Genomic DNA, 24,267 nt, shown 5'->3' on the forward strand with positions numbered 1-24,267 from the left:
TGAGACATAGTATAAACTGGGTGTTACATGCTCTATCTGTACTGAGCAGATTACCATCAGTGAGGATAGGAAAATTTCTTCTCATTATACCCACACATGGCCCTTGGATATCAATGTCTTTGCTGCAACATGCATGCACATCTGCTGTTGGGCATTTAACTGTAAGCTCAGCCATTATGTCCTGACAGACACAATGTACTACTGCTGCAACTCTCACTGTGTACCAAAATCATAGTGTTACCACATCTAGCTTCTTGGTGCAGCACTGTGGGCTAAGTGTCTCCAGACATGGCAGATGCAGCCGTGCAGGACCATAGTGTGAGCTGTCAGTGTAGGCACCCTAAACTGCATTAGAGTAACAGTAATGGCCGATCCAATGTTTGTCCTATTGTGTTATTCTGACCACTGTGCTGACCACGGACTAATCAATCTGTTAGTGGTTTCATATATGTCTGATGATACAGGGTTTTTCTGATCAGTTATCTGATAAAGTTGATTAGCTTCAAGTTGTGATGCATACTACATACTTGTCATTAGTATATGTTAGTACTGATATTGACACAATAATGCTCTATGTGACAGTCTCCATGCTTCTATGTTTGCATCTGTTGCTAGTTGACATATAGTGCATATTTACATGGTTAGCAACATGTTATCTTTGTCATTCATCGATTGCTACAGTGAACATTTCCTTGCTGTCTGCCATTACGGCAAGTGCAGGTATGCCTCTGTACACATACCTGAGTTGCTTGTAACATTTTAATATGGTACTGCACATATCTTGCTCTCAGCACTCACTGCACTTCTCTAGGCCTTTTTCCATTTTGTATACACATGCTGATGAGTAGTTCCCATATGTGCCTTCCCATATTACTGTATACCAAACATTGCTGCGTATTCCATGGCTGATGCGCACTCACTGTCATTGATGCTCTGTATGGTTGAACATATTGTTACATCTTACTGAGTCATGTTGCAGCAATAACCTGTGCATCAAAGCATTGAATTATGGGGGACGTTCTATGTAAGACGTGGAATGTGACGCTTTTTTGTGGTATTTCTCTTTTTGTGAGGTTGTTGGAAAGTTTACCATTGTTCATGCTGTTGTATGCTGTTTACTTTGTTGTACCACACTGTTAGACATCACACACTGTGATGAGTGATACATAAATGTTAGTGTATACCCCTGCTTTTAGTTAATGTTTGTGCTGATACATTCCTATGCACTGCATGGGCCTGTATTTCTTATGATACTCTCTATTTTATGGCTACCTCCCCATGCTAGTTATCTTTATAATGATACCCCACCTGTCCAGCAGCACCTTCTGTTAAGCACACCTCCTGTGTTCCATCCACTTACTAGTTGGTCTTCTTTGGTGATGCATCTTACAGAATGACTTCCTGTGGGGATGTTTCATCTCTATACATCAAGATGTGCTCCTTGCTGAGTGTTGTGTATATTAACTTGTTCAATGTGCACAACTAATGGTTTCCTTCCATAAGTCATGTTTTATGCTGCTGTTGTTGGGCAACACTGTGTTAACATCACTGTTGGCTTGTCATTTCTCAAAGGTATGTGTCAGACACTGTCATGTTGTCTGATGTAGGACATAAGGTCGCATCCTCCAACACTCTTGCCTATTTCTTCTCACCCCTTTGTCCTCCTGATCATCCTGTGACAGCTCTGATAGCTCATTATCAGGCATCCGAGGTTCCTGGGGTAGGTCACCCACACCAGTGGCTGGAAGGCTACCGTGTTTTGACGTCATCATATGTAAATCATGGCACTCACGGTGACCATCTGTGATATCTTTTCTGGTGTTTATTGGAGTGCACCCCCAGATGCTGGTTTCAGTATGCCAAACACATACTCAATGGTGTTTCATGTTGTGGTGTGTGCCCTGCTGTATGCATCCTCAGCAGAGATTGATGGGGCTTTGTATGATGTCGCTAACCAAGACTCCTGTGGATAACTACAGTCACCTGCTTTCATGGGAATGAGAGGGAATATTTGTTCATCTTGCTTCCTGTTACAATGTCTGTCTACTGCATGCCTTAAAGCAGTGGGCATGTACTTACCTAGTAGGACCTTCTCTGGTATTTCACCATGTGACAGCAGACCTAGGGGCATATGCCATCCATACTGCTGTATCATGCACACTACCTGAGTGTGTTCCCATAATATTAGTAATGAGGCCATCTGCTGAGCATACCACCTGACAAATGATTGATGGTCACCCTTGTCTATTGATGTACTGTTCATCATAAGATACAGCTGGGGATTTGACAGGGACATGGATGTAGTCTATTGCACTGAGGGCAGAGTAGAAATTGGCAGTAGCATAAAACTGTTGCATGACAGTTGTGCACTCCATGGCTGTTGTTGGGAAGGGGATATATTCATCCACCTTGATACACATTGCTGACAAGAAAATGTGACTGGCAGCTATTTAGGACACTCCTATGGCATCTCCCATATGATGCTGAAATGTCTCAGAGGCCAGTATACCTAGAGCCAAGCACACTTTGGTTTCTTCTAGTACTGGTTAACCCACAGGCTATGAGCATACATGTGAGGGTGCACATGTCCTGCACACAGCCTGCACAAGTTCTTAGTCCAATCTGTATTGATCTGTTATTTCCTGTTTAAAGAGTTGAATTAACTGTAGCCTGGCTCTGCATATGGCTGGCTGCCTCCTGGTAGATCTTTGCCAGATCATCCTCTAATGTGGCTTGCAGTAGCCCAGTCTGTTTATTGCATTGAATGCAAGCTGCATTTTATTTTAAAGTTAGGTTTGCAGAATCCACAGGATTCTCTAGGAATTTGTGGCATATTGTTGCATTAAAATTAAGCACATATGGCCTCCACTGAATGCTTTCAGAAAGCTGCTGGCAAAGTACTGTGCCGCATTTTAATTGCATTGGGCACACCCATAGTTTTTTTGGAATCCAGCAGGCATGCACTGAGTCCACAATTATCCTATGCTGAACAGATCTTGGTCTTGTTTTAGCATACGCTATGAAAATATATCCACTGCTGATGAGATGATATCTTCCTTTGGCGTACTTCACTGTCCGTAACTTTCTTTTGGAATCTGACATGAAGTTTTGTGTGTGTGTGTGTGTGTGTGTGTGTGTGTGTGTGTGTGTGTGTGTGTGTGTGAGTGAGTGCGTGTGTGCGCGTGTGGGCGTGTGGGCGTGTGTGTGTGTGTGTGTGTGTGTGTGTGTGTGTGTGTGTGTGTGTGTGTGTGTGTGTGTGTGTGTGTGTGTGTGTGTGTGTGTGTGTGTGTGTAAGCATTTGGTTAGTTAAAATCTGGAGGTGATTTGGAGGGAATTTTTTTTTCTGGAGGAGTGGATTCCATAATTCTACCTGCACATAATGTGACTGCAATTCCTTTTGAAAGAAGGCATTTATTCACAGAAATATCCTGAAAATATTGTTGTCATAAAACATGAATTGCATTTATTTTGATGCTGATGCACCAAAGATGAGGTTGAAAAGGTTCCACAATGGTTCATAGGTAGGTACTAGGCTATCGGCTCTGGGGCCCATATAAGCCTAGCCAAAAAGGTTCCCTGGCTTTCGCCACCCAAGAAAATTATTTTCCTGTGACCCTGTCGAGCAGTGCTGCAGAAGTGATCCCCTGGGGTGAATTTTCTATTTCCCATCCAGTCATCAAGACTTTTCTTAAAGAGGGCCAATGAGGAGCTTTGCTTGACATGAATGGGTAGTTTGTTCCAAAGTATGGGAAGTCTCTGGGACAGGAATCTATCCCTCCAGCATGTTCTGTTTATTGTGGTGACAAGGTTTAGGTCCCTGGACCATGTGGTTCGGAGAGATTGGGATTTCTTTAAGTGTAGCAATTCCAATAGCTCTGGGTTTGACATAGCTTTGTATCTCAGGCAGAGATTGCCTCTGAGTAGGCGATATACGATGGAGTAGAGCAGGAGTTTTTTGAGACGGTCTGTGTATGGCATCTGTTTGAGGCCAGTAATCCTCTTAGTGAGGTATTTCTGTGACCTTTCTAGTTGTTGTAGGTGTCTTGTGAGATACATGCCAAACGGGGCATTGCACTCTATAATGGGTCTGATGAGGGATGAGTAGAGAGGAACAATGACCTCCTTTTTTCTAGAAGAGAACCCTTTTGTGATGAGTTGTATCATGTAGAAGGATTTCCTGACTACTGTGGTGATGTGGTTATCAAAGGAGAGACTGCTGTTCACCTGTGTCTTGAGGTCTCATCACACTTTTGGTGTTTAGTGAGCTACTGCCTAAGTGGGAGTTCATGGGTACTGAGTTTTTCCCAAAGGGGATGAGAATGCACTTCTTGGTATTGAGCTTGTGGTCATGACTTTGACACCAAGCATCTGTCTCTCTGAGGCCCTTTTGTAGAATGTCTACATCATTAGGTGATTCTATTATGGCTCCCAATTTGCAGTCATCTGCAAACTTTGTTAGCCAAAGACCTTCTGTGTTGGCCTGCACTTCAGAGAAGTAGATGCCAAACCAGAGAGGACCCAGGACCGAACCCTGTGGTACTCCACTCATAACTGGTCTGAAGTCGGACTTGGAGTCGGCTACTTTTACTGTGTGGGTTCTGTCAGTGAGCCAGTTAGCCACCCATCTTGTGACACAGGGATTTATGCCCAGTTTAATGAGTTTATCTATAATTCCAGAGTGGGGAATGGTATTGAAAGCCTTGGCAAGGTCAAGATAGGCTGTGTGCACTACCTTGCCTTTGTCTACGGCTCTGGTGACTGCTTCAAAAAAGTCAGTCAGGTTTAGTAGACATGATCTACCTTTTACAATTCCAAACTGAGTGGGGCCCAGGGTTTGGAGGTTACCTATGTCATTGTTTATAAGCTCCAAGATGATACATTCCATGGCCTTGCAGACCAGGCTCATCAGGTTAATGGGGTGGTAGTTTCCGGGATCCGTGGTGGCACCCCATTTGTGGAGTGGAATAACTGTCACTGTGTGTCATTCAGTAGGCATATAGCCTGAGATGAGGCTATGATTGAACATGGTACTTAGGTGGGGTGCCAGTTTGTTCTGTAGCTCATGCAGTACGCAGTCTGGGATGTTGTCTGGTCCCATGGATGCTGTGTTCTTGGCTTTGGACAGTGTGATCTTTACTTGTTCATCCGTGATTACAGGGACTTTGCATTCTTCCAGTATTAAGATGGGCCCTCTTGAGGGTGAGAGGGGGATAAAGTTAGCACTGAACCTATCTGCCAGGATGTTGAAAATATCTGTTGGTTCTGTATATTTAGTGCCATTGTGATGTAACTCAGAGCAGATCTGAGTGTTGCCATTGAGATTCTTGACATAGCTGTAGAATGCTTTGTGTCTGTCTTTGGAATCAGTGGCAATTTTATTTTCATAACTGACTTTGGAGGATTTTATGAGGGATCTCAGCTTCTTGCTGAGTCTGACCAGGGAGTTCCTCCAATCTTGGGATTTTACTCTTTTTTGCAACAGATTCTTCCTTCTGTTGTAGAGTTTGTTTATGGCAGTGGACCACCAGATTGGCTTCCTTTTTTGGAGGATAGCGTCTTGGTTCTGTTGGAGATGGCATGATCCATGCACTCGTGTATGTGCATTTGTGTAAGATTCAGCAGTTGTACCTCTATTTTCCATCTTAATGTGTGTCATGAAGTTTGCCACTTCTGTCTTAAGAAGCATGACATTGACTTTGGAGTAGTTTTTGACAGTGGTTTCCTTTATGGGGGTGGGATATGGATGTCTAGGGTGATTAGGTTGTGGTCAGATCTGACCAGTGAGGAGTTGACCTCTGGCGTGGAACACTGACTACCCATATTGGTAATGACCAGGTCCAGGATATTACTGCCCCTGGTGGGGATGGGGACAAGCTGATCCATGGTGTTGGAATTTATGAATTCCAGAAAATGTTGAGCGAATGAGTTGGTACATGAGTAGTTTTCCCAGTTGATGGTTGGGTAGTTGAAATCACCCATAATTAAGTTATTGGGTTGTACCTTAGTATTTTCCAGTATCTTAAGAAATGAAGAGTGGGGATTCTGGGGCATGGTGGGGGATCTGTAACAAGCTACAACTTAGATTGCAGTCTTGTACAATGTTAGTTGCACTTGGATAATTTCGGATGCATTATGTTGAGTAACTAGCCTGGATGTGTGGATATCCTTAATGAATATGGACACGCCTCCGCCTTTAGTGTTTCGGTCCAGGTTAGCTGGCCGAAAGGTGTGGTATGAATTATAGCCTGGTAATACAGGGGTGCTCTCTGGAGCCTTGAACCAGGTTTGCAACTTAAATAATTTTACTAATCCTTTCCAGAATAAGTAAAGAGCTTTCATAATCAGCATTACTTTAATCAGAAAATTTAGTATAAAGACCCTATTTAGAATAATGGTTTATTATCATGCTGTATCTCTTCCAGATAACTGCACTAAGGGTAGTAAGAACTCATACAATTAGCTATCATAATTCAGTCTTACAGGCATCCTAAACCTAGTTGTACTATCAATTGGTGTACAAAGTAGTACCTTATGCACATCTGGGCAGGTCAGACCATTTGGCCATCATGCTGATTCCTCCATGCACACCACTGCTGAAAAGAGCCAAGCCTACAACCAAACAAGTAAGGATATGACCTGATGGAGCAGTTTTGGCACTACAAGACTGCTTCAAATGTACAACTGGTCAGTGTTTGGAGATGCACCTGTAAAGAACCACGATACTGACATGGAGGAGTATGCGGAATCTGTAATGGCCTATATTTCATAATGTGTCGATGATGGAACAGTCATCAAATGCATCACCATGCATGCTAATCAGAAACCCTGGCTATCTGGTGAAGTATATGAGTTCCTAAAGGCACAAAATGCTGCATTTAAATCAAAAGACAAGGATGCCCTAAGAGAGGCCACAGCAAATTTAAACAGAGGTATAAAGGGGGCTAAGAGAACCTACAGATGTAATTCAGGGATACTTCTCTGACCAAAGGGACTCCAGACGTCTCTGGCAAGGCATTCAAGTCATAATCAACTACAGGCCTGCATACTCCTCATGTGATAACAACACAGAATTTCTGAACAAACTAAACACCTAGTTCTGCAGATTTCATATGGGCAACAACACTTTGCCAAATAAGCTCCCTGTTGAACAGGGTGAGGAGGTGCTATGTCTAAGAACATCTGATGTTCTGAAGACCCTGAGATGAGTAAACCCAAGAAAAACAGCTGGTCCTGATAATATTATGGGAAGGGTTCTAAGAGACTGTGCTACCCAACTGTCCACTGTACTAACAGATATATTCAACACATCCCTGCAACTAGCCATTGTACCCAGTTGCTTCAAAAAATACCACAATCATTCTCTTACCCAAAAAATCCCAACTGACAAGCGTAAATGATTACTAGCCAGTTGCACTTACATCAGCAGTAATGAAGTGTTTTGAGTGGTTGATCAAGAACCAGCTCTCTTCAAGCCTACCTGCATCACAGGATACATTACAGTTTGCTTATAGATCTAACTGCTGCATAGTTGATGCAATAGCTGTAGCACTTTATGAGTCCTTGGCACATCTAGAGAAGAAGAATTGATATGTCAGAATGCTGTTCATCGATTTTAGTTCTGCCTTTAACACTGTCATCCCCAAGAATCCAATACTGAAGCTAATCCATCTGGCCATCAATACCCCCCCCCCATGTAACTGGATACTGGACTTTCTCATCAACAGACCCCAAACAGTATGTGTGGGAAATAGTTCAATCAGTATTACATTGAGCACAGGTGTCCCTCAGAGCTGTGTCTTCAGTCCTCTGCTGTTCACCTTGTTGACTCACAACTGCATTGCCAAGCATGAATCCAACAAAATCATCAAGTTTGTGGATGATTCCACTGTCGTAGGTCTTGTCAGAAATGGTGAGGAAACAGCCTGCAGGGATAAAGTGGACCATCTGATAGGCTGGTACGACACCAACAATCTGGCCTTAAATGTAAACAAGACCAAAGATTAATAATGGACTTCAGGAGGACTCAGGAAATACATCAACCTCTGAAAATTAAGGGGGTGGCAGTGGAAAAATTCAAAAACAGCAAGTTCCTTGGGGGGGGGGTGTACATCTCAGATGACATATCCTGGTTGACTCGTATTAGCCACACAGTCCACAACAATATCTGCACTTTCTATGGAAATTGAGGAAGGCAAACTTGTCTCAGTCCATTCTTAAAGCCTTCTACAGGGGGACTGACCATCAAGATCATCCTCTAAAATAACATCATAGTTTGGTATGGTAACTGCAAGGCTCTCCTGAAGATAGTGAAGACAGCGGAAAAAGTAATTGGTTCCTCGCTCCCATCCATGGATGATATGCATGAGACTCGGTGTATGGGTAGGACTAGGAAGTTAATCAATGACTTGAATGCCAGGCATGACAGTGAATAATTAAATCAATATGCCACTTGCTATGAAGTATCAGCCATAGTAATCACTCTGGCAAATTGCTTCAATAACTGGTACAGTTAGCCTGATTTCTTATGCTATTACTTCACGATTATGCAATAATCAGGAGTGAACCACCACTCCATACATGTGCAATATGAACATCAGAATATAGCATACTACAACTGATGAAGTGCAATATTCTAAGCAATCACAATGTCAAGTCATAGTCTTGCAATACCTATTAATATAATATTGTCTAATATCTTCCTGTCCAAGTGTGGTACTCTATTGTGTTGTTAATATTTTACTTATTACTGTATGCGCATTAGTCTTACTGTCATTTAAACTATGTGTTCATTGTTATGTCTTACACGGGAATCAAAGCAATGTAATTTTGTTCAGCTTGTACTGCTGTGTATATATGATCGACAATAAAGTTTACTTTGACTTTGACTTCAGCAGAGCTCAGCCCTCAGATCAAGTTGTAGCATCATATCTATAAAAAAAACTGTTCAATGATTCTGAAACACTTATTAAACCACCACAGTATGAGCAGTGAAAATTAGGGATCAGTATACTGCCATTACTAATCAAATGTTGCTATTCCACAAGAAGTGTATTTATACAATGATAATATGCTTAGAAATACTAGTACCACTCCTACTTTAATTCGTTGAGTAACACTAAGAGTGTACAACAAAGAGGTATCCCATCTTAACCAATGTGCCAGGCTACATAATCTTAAAGTTGTTTTTTTTAAATGTAAAAGCAATATAGCCTTTGCTTTCACATATATTTATAGATTCACTAATTCCTGATTTAGTTAATAGGACCATTGCCACTCAAAAAGAGTTTTATAATGATGGAATTAAGGTTCCCCTTTGAAAATGTTCTCATATGTGAAACTCTTCTGGCAGACAGTGCAGTACTTGAAAAATTAAAACTTACATATCCAATAACAAAACAAGGAACGATATACTTCAGCAAAGGGAAACAGAAAGGGATAAATACATATTTTAGCTCTCTAACTTATCAACCTACATGTGTTTATATATGTATTCCCAAGCACTTACAAGCACTTACAAAGAATTATTGGTTTCAGAGGTAGACGTCTACAATCAGCAACTGCTGCAAAATACCCAGCATCTTCCCAAACTCAATTATCACCTTAAGGGTGAAACTAACAGGTAGGTTGTACTCTTAGGTAGAACACACTTGTACAAGACATCACCTAGAAAGACAAATTGTAGGCAAAGTTCAACTATTGTCAGCAAGAAGGAGGAGAAAGAGAGGAGAAAGATCAAAATTGTTAAATATTTCCAAATGTATACTTTGCATTGATGAATCACAGTGGAAATGACATAATATGGCACCCCATAATAACCCTTCCTGGAAGCATAAACTAGCTATTTAACAAGCTACATTTGGCTAGGCATACTTATGAGTCATTGTTGTTTTTTTCCCCACCGGGGCGATTAATTTCAAACGTTTAATGTTGTGGTGAGTTTCACTGCAATGCGTTGAATTACACAAGCTATCTGATTGCTTTTTCCCTTTTTTCTTCCACTGTGGTAAAAGTGTGGAGTTGGTACATATAATATGTGTGTGGTGGATGTAGGCCTGTAAAAAATGTATTTATTTTTTTTGTATATTTCAACTAAGCATTTTTGAACTGTGTCTTTCAAACAGTGAATCAAAAATGAAGCATCAGTGGGTAGTAGGTCAACTATTTGATGATATGTGGGGAGCACATAAATGAAGCTTGGAAGAAAAGCTCTCTAGCAATGAATGGTACATTTGGCTACAAAATCTCACAAACAGTTCTCTAGTCACCTGCTTTTATAATGAAACTAAGCAAATATTTTGTGTCAAAATACTGGAAGCCATAAAATGGGAAGAAAAAAATTCAGTGTGTTTTCATCTTACATTCATGAACATTCTGATTGCTATGCCTAGGAGTATCTATCCAAGACACTGGAAGCAGAACATGCTATGATCTGAAATCTTGTATTCATTATGCAGGGCCTAAGCCTAACCTATGTCAGCATAGCCTGTTCAATTAAACAACTTTTTTTGTCTAAAGGTCTAGGACTTTATTCCAAAAATTCCCAATGTAACTCTCCATGGGGTAAGAACTACATGTCCGTATGTAGCTTTCTCATGTCACTTCTCTTCTTTGAGACCACTGGGGGAACAAATAAAAGCTAAATGCAGAAGAACAAAATATTTTACAAAATGCCTCTATAGTTCATTGTAAAACAATTATTGCTAAAAAAATGGACTTACCAAACTAGGCTCTTGAAAGAAGGAATACTACTGAGGTATAAAGACATCGGTACGGCACAAACGAGGTTTGTGGTGCAGTTTCAGAAGTGCATCCAGGCTCATCACATTGTAATGAGAGCTTTCTTGCAATACTTCTCACTTATCAATTACAAAGTAACTTCAGCATCTTTCAGATGAAGTTGATAAAATGACATCATTGTTAGCCCCTTTCGCCTTTTCTTCTGACTCTCTTCATTATATCAAATGTGCATTCACACAGAGGTCACATGCATTCACACAGACATTGCATGCTCCATGCTTCATTTCCCCTTCACCCATAGTTAGTCCTCCTTCCTTTCCTTTTTACATTGCCTCTCTGCTTCTTCTTCACATTCTTTTGTCTGTTGACATTCACTTTCTTAACACTATTTGCCTCTCCACCTTTGTACTTTTACTCTGGGTAGCTTTACCTGCATTGTTTACATTTGTGTATATCATCAGACTTGTGAATTTTAATTTCTCTTCTAACTCCACTTGTTTCTAAATGATAAGTGCTTCATTTTGTGAATATAATGCACTGTCTCCTACTCAATATCTGTTTTCAGCTGATTCCATTTGAAAGCAAGTAAACTCTTATAAGCTTGACAGTAGCTAATATTTGCTATATTCTTCATTTGATTGTCATGTTTTTATTAACTGTCATATCATTACAATTTTATGCATGTTAATTTACTATTCTATGTATGCACATTTACTATTCCATGTATGTACATTTACTATTTTTTATTAACTATCATATCATTGCTAGCCTGTGTATCTATGTATGCACATTTATAGGTTGTTATGTAAACCTTGCATAACTGACTTCTACTTGTTCTGTAAAATGGAGTCTTTCTCCCCAGGCCTCTTCTGAAAATGGGACTTGTACCCAGTTGGACTTTCCCAGTAAGCAAAAGGAATAAATAAAAATAAATAAATAACTGTAATGTGTATTGCGTCTAGCCTGGGTTATGGCTAAAAAGGGTCTTTTCACTAGACCACCTGCCTAATTAACAAATTTAAATAAATACAATAAATAATATATAAAGCACAAATATTCCTTTCAGTTAAAATATACAACAGTGAGTACAAACAAAATCATTATTAATGCAGATATTTTACTATCATTTATAATACTCATGCCTGGTTTACAAATTGTTATCAAAACATACTAAAAGACTCAACTTGTTTTACTTGATTTTAAGGATCTAGAAATAAGGATTCCCAGCAGGCTACCTTTTCTGACCTGCTGCTAGATTGCAAAGAGAATCACCTGGAATATCCATAAAGCTGTTAAACAGTTGTAAAACAACTTTAACCTGGCAGGATAAAGCAATTTAACGTTGAGTGATTGTGCTACATTAGCTGTTCATTGAAAAACGGAAGTCATTTGCCAAGACTTATCATTATTTGTTGGCAGATGAGTTGCTAGCAGCTAAGAGAAACTACCACAGTTTTCCAGCTTTTGAATATAAAAAAATGTTAATCTTGCTTGGATTAATTGGGAAAGTGACCACTATTTCTGATGTATCTCTGTAACTGTATGCAACTATTGTACTGTTACAGATACTGGTGTCTTGGAACTAACTGATTACAATTAAATCGAGGGCAGTTGTATTTTTCAGGTAAGCCTGAAAAACTTCAATGATGTCTTCTCTCCCAGCTTTGTACACTCTCTACCCTTTCAAACTTTTTAGCCTCTCATGTTTATTACCTTTTCAGAATACACTACTATCCTTTCAAAGTACTAATGGTTTTATATGGAAAAATCAGACTCTGTACATTAGTGGCCACAGGGTCTTCTGTTTTCTAATAGTATTAGCTAATGATGTGGCATCATGAGAATATAAACTCACTGTCCTGCACTTTGTAGAAGTATTGCTTGACTGATTGATCTATTTATTGTGACTCACAGTTTAGTTTTTGAAGTTTCGAACACACAGTAGTACATATTGCAATTCTGATAGGGAGGTATTTCAAAGCATGTTGATCACTGCACTTAGGAAGGAAATTGCAAATGTCTTAAGTTCAGTCTTGTTTTTTTTTTATCTTTATTTCTTGCTGGTAAATGCATTTGTTTGGTAATAAAACAAATCTTCTAAAAACACCCAACATATGTTCTTATTAGCAATGTTATTTAATATCAACATATTTTGTGGAATTTCATTATTTTAAGTGATGGTCATCTGTATTCTTCATGAAACCAGAAGTTCACACCCTGTTAGCTTTTATTTTGTTCATATAGGTAGTTTAGGATCATCAAGATTTTTTGTGACTAGTTCTATGCTTAATTCAAATGTTTGATCATCTTTATTTTCCTCTTACACAAATATGAACTTCCATATCAATGTATGACTGCATTGTGCTAGTGATTCTCTAGCTATTCATGAAGCCAAAGACTTGAGATATACAGAAATCATAAATCATTCATTTACATAACCATCATTGCAAAGCTTCCTATCTTCACCATTTCCATCAAAAATATGTACCTCTGGGAATGTTAACATGTTTGTTTGTTACAGGTCTAAATAAGTCAGAGGTGTAGCTAATTATTCTTACACCCAGTGCCAGCTGCCCCCTGATTTGACACTTCCCCTCTTCAATTTTAGGATAAGGAGCAAAAACAAACAAAAAACAAAACAAAAAAAAAAATGACCTCTGTTAGGTTCATAGGTTGGTACTAGGCTATCAGCCCTAGGGCTTATACAAGCCTAGCCATAACAATTCCGGCTATTTCTTCTCACACTATTTACTTCCCTCGACCCCTGTGAATCCTTTTGAAATGATGAAAGCTGCTTGCATATGTAGCTAGCAGCTGCTACATTTTATGACTGCAAATGAAATACTGGAAATCTAAATGCCAGTAATGGACTGAAGACCCTAACAGTTTACAGTTGGAATGTCTGCCACTTTGCCCTACCCTAGCTTTGCTTCTGACTTGGGAATATTAATCAAGGTCCCTGTTAAATGTTAACTTACTTTTTAAATGTAATCAAACATTACTACACTGGTAGTAATAGACTTAACTGACTGAGAAAATCAAAAACTCAAAACATCAAGACGTGTATTTTGAACATATCTATATATTAATTAATCAATTAATTTAATTACTTTAGTTTGTTAAGTGGATAAATGAGCTGGTCAAAAAGATCTTTTTCAGTCATGACCTGAACTATAAGACAGAGACAATGCAAACAATGTTATATTTACAGTAATGAAATTAAATAAAAACAAGTTAAACCGAAGCCGAAGGTATACGTTGAAAAGCAAAAAAAATTAAACACAAGTAAACTGAGTAATTTTACAAGCAAAATGTTTGCATAGTGTTTTATAGAGCTGTAATAGAGCAAATGTAGTACTCTAGAGAACTAGGATGCTGAAAAGAAATAAGGCAAATATGGTGATTGTGTAATAGAGAATAACAAGTATAATAATTCTGTGAGAAAAAGGGTCATTAACCTTTTATCTATGATGTTATGGTGGAGTTTTTGGGGGGAAGCACAATTATCCTGAAACTCAGTTCTCAAAATGTTAAAATAATTAAATCTCACAATATCATACACAAAAAAATATGAATATTCTGCTTTCAACCTGCAACTACAGTCTCAGCTTTTTATTGGTCCAGGGACTGTGGAGGTGAATCCCCTCAATGATAACGGTGCAGAGGAGCTTGTCTGCTGTAAGAAAGCATTAAAATGCTTGCAGTCAGTTTGTTTCAATTTCCTCTTTTTTTAGTCATAACTTAGATTTAAACTATATTTCAAATACTGCAGTTTTCACTGATTGCAATATTCATTTCCATCTGATCTGTGAACATACCTCTCATAGGATTGCCAACTGTCCAGAATTTTTCAAGACTGTCCAGAATTAAGGGATGCTATCCAGAAAACAGAAAAGACAGCATATTGTCCTAAAAAAAATGCAAAAATCAGTTTTCTGCATCTGTGTGACTGATTGTTTATGTCTTTGTATTCCACGCGTGTGGAATTTGAATTCTTGAAGACATTTGAACCGTGCAGTGGACCACAAATGAACAGTTCAGGTACTTATGAAATGTTGCAGCTTTACCTACTCATTCCACAGTCTGTTTGCATATATAGAGGAAGTAGAATGTGGAATTCCTAGCTGTACAGTAATAGTACAAAGTATTGTTATTGGATATTAAGTAGCTATGCTGGCTTCTAAAGTTGCAAGTAATAAAGATGCTAGGTCTGAAGGAGTCATTTCGAAACAGAAGGCTACTAAATTATGATACTGTTTTTAGTTATGATGCGGTTTTACTCATGTTTTCACTAAGTGATTAAGTAGAATATTTTTGTTGCATTTAATTATGCATTTCAGTATTATTGGTGGGGACTTAATAATTTAATGTGATCAAATAAGTCTTTTAAATGGTTCTTTTTGTGGGTGAATTTATTTCTGGTAACAGATGTAGTCACAGACTTCTGACAAATATTAGTAACTGGTGCTATACAAACGTAATGTAGCCAAAGGTACAGGTGTGAAAAGCCGGAGGGTGCTGTTATACTAATCAAATACAGTTGCATCAAATACTGACAGACAATTTAAGCACACCCCTCTCTCTATAAAGATGATGGTTGTCAAACCAGTATTCAGTGGGATCATGTCAGAAGACCATATGATCAATGTGCACATTCATGTATCTGATTTTATGACTGCCTTATAAACCTTAGATTACCAAATACACATGATACTGCATATATGTGTATATGGTTCCCATTTAGAATCTCGAATTGCTGAAAGCTTGAAATTCATAAGCTCGAGCCCAGAATCTCGAGTTTTCAGCAACTTGAAATTCTAAAGAGGACATAAAAGACATGCAAACATGTCTTTACAATGTTTTTGCAGGGGGGGGGGCAAGCCTCTCAGGACCCCCCACACCCCCCTACTTAAATATACCAACTCCAAGATTGCACTACAATGGTGATGAGGGAAATCTCTGATTCTGCGCTGTATACAGAAGCGCACAACGGGAGAATTTCCATTCCTCCGCTATAGTGCGGTCATGGAGCTGGTATATTTCATCAGGGAGACTGCAGGGGGACTCGGCCTCCTGCAAACATGTCAGTAAACTTCCTTTTTTTTTTTTTTTTTTTGTCTCCCCTTCACAAGTTCGAGTTACTGAAACTCGAGATTCTGGGTTCAAGCTTATGAATTTCGAGCTTTCAGCAATTAGAGCGTGTGAAGGGGAACTATATATATATATATATATATATATATATATATATATATATATATATTTTATAAGATTGAAATACTGTAATCTCGAATTATAGAATCTCAAGCCCATAAAGTAGAAAATCCAAATACCCAAAATCACACAATCACGAAGCCCTAAATCCTGAAACCACGAAACCACGAAATTCAAACTCCCAACACTTGCAAACACCATTACAACACACACGCACACAAGTAAACAAGCAGACACACCTACCCTTATGATATGCAGGGGGGCAAGCCCCCCTGCAACCTCCACACATCCCCTACTTAAATATTCTAACTCCAAGGTCGCACTACATACACGCACACAAAAAACAACACCACACAAACTACATTCCTCTCGCACACACACATCACAGTAACAACACATACTAACACAAACTACAGCCCCCACCCAACACTGTTAAACATAAACACTTACCTGAATCCATGAACACAAAACAACAGCAGAACCACTAATTTAAAATCTCCCGAATTCAAGATTTTGAATTTTGCGCTTCTGTGTTTGAGATCTTCCGATCCTTCCACTTTATGAACTCGAGACACTGAAATTCAAGATTTCAGTATTTAGGTTCACAGGTAGGTAATAGGCTATCTGCCTGAGGGCATTTATAAGCCTAGCCAGAGTGTGCTGGCTTTCTCCTCCCCATTGATTAATTAACTGATCCTCTGTCAAGCAGAGCCAATTAAGTGATCCCAAGGGTGTATTTTCTGTTACCCATCCACTTGTCAAGGTTTCTCTTGAAGATTGTTAGTGACAGGCTCTGCCTGATGTAGTTTGGAATTTTGTTCCAAAGCATGGGGAGTCTCTGTGACAGAAATCTATCCCTCCAGCATGTTATATTTATTGTTGTGGCAAGGTTTAGCTCACTAGAGCTAGTGGCTCGCAGTGACTTGGATTTCTTTAGGTGGAGCATGTCCATCAATTCTGAGTTGGACATGGCTTTGTAAGTCAGGCAGAGATCACCTCTGAGTAAGCGATATGCCACTGAGTACAGCCAGAGTTTTTTCAGTCGGGCTGCAAAGGACATATGTTTGAGGCTAGTAATCCTCTTGGTGAGGTACTTTTGTGGTCTTTACAGCTGTTGGAAGTGTCTTGTGAGGTACATCTCAAATAGGGCATTGTACTCTATGATGGGTCTAATGAGTGACGAGTAGAGGGGCACTATAACCTCTTTATTTCTAGATGCAAACCCTTTGTAATTAGATGGGCCACATAGAAGGATTTCCTAACTACTTTGGCAATATGATTGTCAAAGGAGAGATTACTATCTACCTGGATCCCCAGATCTCTTATTACCTCTTCTGTATTAAGGGGGCTGCCACCTATGTGGTAATTCATGGGTGTTTTATTTTTCCCAAACGGGATGACTATGCATTTTTTGGCATTTATCTTGACGCCATGACTTTGACACCAGGTGTCCATCTCAGTAAGGCCCTTTCTTAGGATGTCTGTATCAGCCAGAGTCAGTTATGGTGTCCAGTTTGCAGTCATCAGCGAACTTGGTTAGCCAGAGTCCACCTGTGTTTGCCTGTACTTCTGAGAAGTGTATGCCAAACAGTAGGGGTCCCAGGAGCAAGCCTTGTGGGACACCACTTGTGACTGGTTTAGAGTCGGACCTGGAGCCTGCTATTCTTACCATGTGAGTTCTGTCTGTAAGCCAGTTGGCAACCCATCTCATGAAGTAGGGGTTTATGTTCAGGCTGGTGAGTTTTTCTGTAATACCCGAGTGGGGAATGGTGTTGAAAGCCTTGGCAAGGTCAAGGTAGGCTGTGTGAACCACCTTTCCCTCATCTACAGCCTTGGTGACTGTCTCAAATAAGTCAACCAGGTTTAGTAGGTATGATCTGCCCTTAACAAAGCCGAACTGGGTCAGGTCAAGTGTTTGGAGGTTCCCAATGTCTTTGTAAATGAGTTCCATGATGATGCACTCCATAGCCTTGCAGATCAGGCTAGTCAGGCTTATGGGGCGACAGTTATTAGGGTCAGTTGTTGCCCTTCCTTTGTGGAGAGGAATAACTGTTGCTGTGCACCATTCTATGGGCACGTAGCCTGTGGAGAGGCTGAGGTTGAACAGCTTTCGAGCTTATAAAGTGTTCCTCTATAGATATATATATATATATATATATATATATATATATATATATATATATATATATAGACTCACTTCATAATCTCAAAATACTGAAACATCGAATTTCAGTATCTCAAAACTATGAAACCGAATCCACAAAACACCAAAACTACAAAACTCCGAGCCCAAAGCGGCGAAATTCAAAACACCTAACAAACCGCATGCACTATACCATACATACACCACAACACCCACATCACAACATAAACAAGCAAAGACTACACACATACGCAACTCATACACACATAAGCAGGGGGGCATGCCCCCCTGCACCCCCCACTTATATATACTAACTCCAAGATTGCACAAACAGGAAACAAAAGCAAACTCACACATGCACATTCTCCAGTCCCTGACACACACATCAAACATATCAGCACACTCAAACACACTCTAACCCCCACTCAAATACCTTTCAAAACACTCACTTACCTGACAAAACACCTAGATCCACACATGGCACTGTGCACCATAAACACAATCCCGGACATCACGTAGCATAAGGCCATAACCACAAATTCGAGATATTCGAATTTGTGATTATGAACTTTTGCTATTTTAAACATTTAGGTTTATAGTCTTGCGATACTGAAATTTGACATTTCAGTATTTTGAGAGTATAAATGGCTCCCATATATGTGTGTTTTTATATATATATATATATATATATATATATATATATGTCCCCCACATTTTTGTTGAATGCCATTGCTTCAACCAACACAGGGGGTGTGGTTTAATGTCAATAGTATGGATAGCCACGGAGTGGAAATGTTGATATTGTGTAATGTCGAGATAGGTAAGTGAGGTTGGAAGGGTGAGAGTATTTCTGCAAGTGTGTGAGAGGTAAGGTTAGGATCAGGGATGAGTAAAGGATAGGTGTTATATATTTGTGCATGAGTTTCTGTATTTTAGGCTTAGCATCAGGGTTAGGTTAGGGGATAAGATATATTATTGTTTTTGTGTCCAAGTTTGTCTAGTGTAGTGGTAGTGTTATGGGATGGATTTAATGAAGGTATGGTGTAGGGTTAAGGTTGTGGAAAGTGACAGCATTATAGGGTTAGCACTCATTACTAAAGTGGTACGGGGAGCAAAGCTGTTACATAACTCACTGTGATCCCCATGCTGTCATATGACATTGTAAATAGTTTTTTTCATAAATGTACATAATTTATTGTATATTGCTGCTTATGTAGCTCTATACGTTAGATATAAGGTTTATTCCTGTGCATGTTAAAACAGTTGTAAATGCGCTATATGTAATACAGCTGTCAACATTCTTTTCTATTTGCTTGTTTAGCCTGGGGCATGGCTGAAAATTATTCTCAGACCAGTTTACTGACCTGTGTAACTTGTTAACTCAGCAGACTAATTCACATGCAGACATAATATACTGTGGCTAACATGTCTGTATTTGTGTGCTTTTCTATGTGGCCACCTGGGTTGTTCCCCTTCATGTCACTTTCTTGATATTCATATTGAGTAGGACTGATGTCCCAGATCTAACACAATGGGGTGAAAAATATGGTCTCACTATACTAAGAAGCCATTGTTGCAGCTCTGGATTTTATGTGGTCTAAAAGAATTTATATGTTGGTAGAAACACCAGCAATTCATCATTAAACGTCAAACTTATTAATTCACTTTAAGTGCTCTGATTCTGTCTCTCTCTCACTCTCTCACTCTCTCACTCTCTCTCTCTATATATATATGTATACAGTTATATATGTATATGGGTCCCCTTTGAAACATCTAAAACCCATAACATGTAATTTCATAACACTGAGACCAGAACATCTAAAACCCAAAACATCTAAAACCCAGAACATCGAATTTCATAACATCTAACAGTACAAATCACATGAAAATAACATCTTACGCGTGTAAGAGTGCTTGGGGGCATGTCTGAGAGCAGAGCTCTCAGAATATACACACCGCTGCAATGAATAACAGCAGAAAGTCCTAAAAGAATGAGAGAGACCGCTCATAGGTGTACACACACACCCCCAGCAACATTCCCCCCACGTGTACAAGACCAATAGTTAACACAAACATATAAAGATACTTTATTTTTTATGAAACAGATTAAATTTAACCGTAGGTGCATGGGTTTGCCCATCGCTTAGCTACGGTTAATGCAGCTTAAATGGCAGAAGATAAAAAGAAAGATATAAGCGAATGAAGCAGCATAGCAATTGTGTAGTGGGCAGAGCAGAGCAGAGCAGAGCCTTACGAGCAGTTATTCCTGGTTCGAGTCCCACTGCAGTAAATTCTGTGTTCTATGTTAAATCACTTTATGACCAATATTTTTAGTTGCATAACCTACTAAATAACATATATTTGTGAACTGGAGTACTGCATTAAATGCAGATGTGAGGTGTCAGTGTCATAATGTTGCAAAGTCTACAGATAATCACATGTGCCCCATACAGTATATGTACACAGGAATCAGGGATACACATGGAAGGCAAAATGTGTAATGTATGATAACTCCATACAGCTTCCAAAGCCCCCATCTTCCCAAGAATCATTAGACATTACTGTTGAAATTAGTGCAGTGGTAAGTGGAAGTAAGCACTAGTAAGCAAGTGTAAGCACTATTAAGCAGTAGTAAGTGAGAGTAAGCATATGTAAGCATTAGTAAGCAGGTTTAAGCTCATTTGCATAGGGATAAGCAATGCGCACACAGTTTAAGCAATATTGAAGCTAACTCTCTGCAAGTATATTTAACCGGAGGTTAACATTACTTACCTTTGCGCAGACCCACACAAACCCACTTACAAGTGCCTAAAAGTGCCTTAATCACACTGTATGCAACAGCTACTGTTCTGCCCTGAAACAAAATACACAGCCTTTGCAGGTCTTGAACCCAGGACACTATAGTCACTGTAGTTAACCACTAAGCCATCACAGCAGTACATAAGATTGAGGTATCAACAAACAAATCCTCACTATAGTAAAATCAAACTGAACATGTGAAAGGAATCTATACACAGTCTTATGTTCTATAACCTACTACATAACATAAATATGTGAACTGAAGTACTACAGTAAGCCCAGATGTGAGGTGTAATTGTAATAAAGTGTTGAATTCTCCTAATAAACACAAGGACCCCATGCAGTGTACATACACATAAATCATGGATACCAGACACATATATAACATGTAATGAATAATACATCAATGCCAAAAAGCAAATATAATGCAAATTAAATATTAAGCAATGCTAAGCATTGCACAGGCCAGCTTAGTAGGTGTAAGCAATGTGTAGGCCAGCTAAAAACAATGCCAACCTTAGGTAAGTAGGTTTGCCCATAGCTCAGATTTTTCAAAACTGTCCAATCATGGCAAAGTGCGGGAAATCAGCCCTATTTAAACCCAACAGGTGGGAATACATCTCATAACTGGTTGTAGCTTCCCTTTCAGACACCATGTCTGGAATGGGAGGGGGTGTGTACTTTTGGCCACAGCACTGGGGCAACCAGGAGTCCAAAGTCATGGCAGGACTCCTTGTCAAAGACCAACAGCAGAGACTGCTGCAGTGCCAATACCAGGGTTCTCAATATAAAGCAGAAGCCTGGGACCATGTTGCTCATGACCTCACCAGTGCCACTGGCACACCCTAAACTGTTCAGCAGGTCAGGCATCACTATGCTGACCGGAAGCAGTGAAAGTGGCATCTCTTGGATCAGTGGATCCAAGAGTCTAGGAGGACAGGGGAGGTTCCAGATGTGTGTAAGTATCACTCCACTACCTGTTTAATAATTGCCAGCTCATGTATATTAAGGATAGGTATGGCTAAATATTTCTCTTATGTCCTTCATAGCGGCAAGTGAGTGAGCTGCGAACCAAGAGGCCCATGGAAGTCGCTTGGAGAGGTTACGACATGAGGCAGGTTAGTAATACTCTTGCATGTATGGTCATAGGAAATAAATCTAAAAGTATTAGTAAGTTAATTCCCTGTATAAAACCTGTATTGTTTAAGGCAAGTACTGCATACACCAGAGAATATGGCAGGAAGAGTCTCATATAGGTTATATGTAAATAAAAGCATAATAGCCTGACAATAAAGGTCTAACTGCTGGACTGCATGTGTTTATTCTGGTATCATATGGTAATGTAGATTTCCAAACATGTAATAGTACTGTTGTATTAAGCACTGTTTCTCACACTGTGCAACATAAATAAAATGTGTAGGTATGTATGTATATGACTGGTGTAATCCCCAGAGGTCATTTAGTAAAACTGTGAGAGACATAGACAGAAAACAAAGAAAAGACAGACAACAAAATCCAAATAGCACATGCAACTGAGATGTAAACTGTTGTATTTTTATCACACACAGCCATGGTTCGAATCCTAGGAGTGGTAGAAGTCTGCATACAGAATCATACCCCACAACTGTACAGATATGCCCAGAATGTCAATTAAATTGGCCCATATCTGCTGCCTGTCACTCTGTCCCCCTGGGAAATCAGTGGGATGATCCCAGACGTATAGGCTGCAAACAAGAAATACAACTGATTGTCACACATCTATAAGAACAAACCTGACACTCTAGCAGCTCCCCAAACTGTTATGAGAGTAATAAGCCAAGTATGCCCCATCTACACCCCCATTTTGTCAAGCTGTGGCCAGACTGTGTACAGTAACAGAGTGAGATGTAAGTGCATAATACTAATGTGGATTCTGGTACTTTGTGTGTCAACATTCAGGTAGACCTAATAAGCATTGCTCCCACAGGTCAGTCAGATATGGACACTGTGCCTAGAAATAAAAGATTGATACACTGTACTGGTACTGTTTACTCTGGTATTGTATGGCATTGTGAGTGTTGCAGTTGCTCTGAATAATAAGGTCTCACTCATCACTGTTATCTACACTGTGCTACATAATATAACTGTCTAGGAAATCTAGTATAAGAGTGTTGTAAGTCACTAAAGGTTGAAGAGGGCATTAGTCTACATATGTCCCGGTTCACCTGCATGTGGTCAAGACATGGCCAGAGTCTGTGCAAAAAGAGATGGACAGGTATGTGCATAACATCAACCTTGAAACTGGGAGTATGTGTAGAAACAGTTAGTGTTAACAAATAATTCCTCCACAGGTATACCAGGTAAGAGGTGTATACTGCAGGTAAAACCAGTTCATGTATATAGTTGTTGATAGCCATATCACTGTCCAAACTAAGGCAATAGGGTAGTGTAGTAATACTTGTAAGGTACAGATAACAGCACTGAGTAGGAAAGTAATGCAAACTACAGGAATATGCTAGTTGTTAATTGACTCCCCCCACACCATATCTACAACAATAAACTAAATATCCAACTCAATTGGTATTTGATGACTTCACTGTAATGTTGGGACATATGTCCTATTGTTTCATAATTATTTAAATCTGTTTCTATACATGTGTTATGTTGAAATACTCCAACATTGGTAGCATGGTGTCATCAATGTACCTGCATGTGTTGTAAATACCACTGTGGTCACATATATGCATGTGTTCTGTTTGCTATGCAACTATTCCATATCTGGAGTCTGGGTTAATGCGAATATCGATGCATGCTGTTACCTAATCCTGGAATGTGTTGACTATTACTAACCCACATATGTTGATAAAACATAAACACCATAGCACGTATGGGAATGTGGGTCCCAGTGGACCCATCTGTCCCACCTCAGTTGGCAGAGGCACCGGGCACCAGCATATCTGGGGCCCAACTGGGACATCCTCGTCCATTGGTCCTGCACCACCTTCAGGTGGAACCTCCTCAGGGGATGGGGCTCACCCCCCCCCCGAGAACAGGCACAGATAGGAACCCTTCACCCATCGCCAGGTCCAGCTTGTGGTGCGTAGCGAGCTCAATCAGCAGTTTAGAAATCTGCTACACCAGCTTGAGGGATGCGTGTCATGACTAGAGGGTCGGCCTGGCTCTCCGACTCAGTCCACAGCACAGCCACCTTCAGAGCTGTGAAGGTGTAGTGGTGACTGCCCATGAGTGGGGACCTCAGTCCGACTGTTTCCACTAGGGGGCTCATGGGCTTCCAAATTCCCAACACCCCTCCCCATAAAGGTGTTTACCTCCCACATGTGTCAAATACCACCCTTGTATGTGTCTTGTTTGTCTTGTCTGTTAACCTACCCAATCTG

Source organism: Protopterus annectens, chromosome 1.part2, assembly GCF_019279795.1.
Source record: "Protopterus annectens isolate FY-2018-M chromosome 1.part2, PAN1.0, whole genome shotgun sequence".
NCBI classification, from domain to species: Eukaryota; Metazoa; Chordata; order Ceratodontiformes; family Protopteridae; genus Protopterus; species Protopterus annectens.